The following is a 2356-nucleotide window of genomic DNA, read 5'->3' as shown; positions in this document are numbered from 1 at the left end:
TCTTACTGTTCAGCACAAATTGCTTCGCACCAGTGAAAGGTGCTCTTGTTGCCCTTCCTAGTGTATATAAAGGAGATAATGTGACATGTGCTACGTATAGCTGTGTCTTTTATATGAGATGTTCTTGACATGCTACGTAAAGTTGTGTACTAGTTTCTTGCACAATAAATACTAACCTGCTAGGAATTTATAAACAGCTTGCCAGAGCTTTCCTGATGTTCACTCTTTAACTGGTTGACATTAATCAGGATTCGTCAGTGTGCCCCCGTGAAGGTCGTCTGTCGGATGCTAAGAAAGGTATTTAGTACCTTGGGCTATACTTGTGTGGTGGTTAACGTGATTATTCTAGAAGTTTGAGAGGGAGAGACGGAAGGATGGTAGTTGTGTAATTTATGTGTGAAACCTTCTTGTTTTTTTGAACATAGTAAAACCTCTTCTTGTTGCTTCACAGCATCAAACTTTTATGTGTATCTGGCCTCTATGGTTGCTGCATGGATTTCTTACCTGAAGTTTTGTTAAACAACATAGATATCATTTTCTATTAGGAGTTCTTCTTGCATTTCTCCATATAACTAGTACTATATGCAACATGTGTCTGTATCCAGCTTTAGTAAATTTTATCCTAATGGTATGCTGTTATTCTGTACTTATTATTTGATCATATCATATCTGTTGCTAATGTACATCTCTTGATTTTATGGCTTCTTTGCATGAATAGGTGCCCACATCTGAGGGACATCTTTTATCGAATGGGCATATCTGACAAAGATATTGTAGCTCTGTCAGGGGGCATACTCTGGTAACTGAAGGAGTACTAATTTGTTCATTAGCTAATCTTAGTACCTTTATTCATTTAGGGAAGGGCTCATCCTGAGAGGTCTGGATTCGAAGGTGCCTGGACAAAGGAGCCTCTTAAGTTTGATAACTCTTACTTTCTGTGAGTTGAACTCAACGTCAGAATTTCTACTTGGTTTGAAGACTAGATTCCATACGGTTAACGAGTGTGTTGTCGATTAATTTATTATATTACTGCAGTGAGCTGTTGAGTGAGGAATCTGAGGGGCTTTTAAAACTCCCAACTGATAAGGCACTGTTATCAGATCCTGAGTTTAGACGCTATGTGGAGCTTTAGGCAAAGGTGAATGGCACAACACACTTTAGCACCTTGTTTGCTTACACAAGTTTCAGATCCACTGATTCAGAACCATGTCTTTGTTCATACCGTAGGATGAAGATGCCTTCTTCAAGGACTATGCTGAATCACACAAGCAACTATCTGAGCTTGGCTTCACGCCTCGCAGCACAGCATCAGCCAAATCAGACCTTCCAACCGGTGCTGTGCTTGTTCAGAGTGCCTTTGGGGTAGCGGTTGCACTATGGATGTAACATATTTACTATAAATTCATGGTTAAACATGTTGTTGGGTGTAATTTCGAACTCATCATGATCATGACATGGCTGGAAGTTTGAATTTGAAATGTTAAAATCAGCATGACCTGTTGGCGCTATTATTTAAACTTTTAAAATTATGCTGCTGACTGGAGACTGGAAATGGCTGGCTGGGCTGGCTGGTCCAGCCCCAGCACCAGCCAGCCTACCGAACAGGTTGTAAAAGAGGAGATAAGTAAGAGAAAAAACGTAGAAACGGTTTCTTGACTAGACTCGACGTCAACACGGGCAACGAGACAGTGGAAACGATGCGATACTGCGTTGGGGAGGAGCGCTCGGTTTCCATCTACGAACTGGGGATCCTGTGCGCCGGTGAGAGCTCGCGTCGCCGCTGAAGCACCGCTCGTGCGGCCGCCACCGTCGCGGACCTCTCACGGCCAGTGGGAGCTCGCGCAGTCGCTGCCGCGGAGCCTAGCGCGGCCACCGGCGGGATCTGGCGCGCTGCCGCCACGAAGCTCTGCCTCGCACGCGCGGCCGCCAACATGAGCTCGTGCGCCGCCGTCGCCCATCCACCATCGAGATCTCGCGCGGCCACCGGCGGGAGCTCACGTACCACCGCCCGGGAGCCGCCTCGCTTGCGCGGCCACTGACGGATTCTCGCGCGCCGCCGTCGACGTGTGAGGCCAACCGGACGGCGGGAGCAGCTGTGTGGCGCGGCTCGCGCGGAAGACGCTCCTCGGTGGCGGCGCATCCCAGCCTGTTGGGCCCATGGACGGCGGACGTGGCGCGGCACCTCTGTGTCCAGCGGTTGGTGCTCCACGGGCCATCCGTGTTCTTGCTCACGTGCACAACCTAGTCAGGCACCGCGCGTACGACCGCTGATGGCCGGGGCTGGAGACGTTCCGGCGAGAGACGCTCGAAGCCGAGGCTACCGCTGATGGCCTGCTCGGCCTTGCTGGAGGGCGTG

General features: G+C 49.2%; 1 long non-coding RNA gene across 1 annotated transcript; it reads left to right on the top strand.

Moving 5' to 3' along the window:
• Nucleotides 1–722: 722 nt before the first annotated feature.
• LOC136538842 (uncharacterized) lies at nt 723–1104 on the top strand. Its single transcript, XR_010779470.1, has 3 exons — nt 723–799; nt 858–937; nt 1036–1104. It is a non-coding gene; the product is annotated as an uncharacterized lncRNA (long non-coding RNA).
• The last annotated feature ends 1252 nt before the right edge of the window (nt 1105–2356 follow it).

Source organism: Miscanthus floridulus, chromosome 2, assembly GCF_019320115.1.
Source record: "Miscanthus floridulus cultivar M001 chromosome 2, ASM1932011v1, whole genome shotgun sequence".
Classification (NCBI taxonomy): Eukaryota; Viridiplantae; Streptophyta; class Magnoliopsida; order Poales; family Poaceae; genus Miscanthus; species Miscanthus floridulus.
This window is presented reverse-complemented; position numbering and strand designations above follow the sequence as displayed.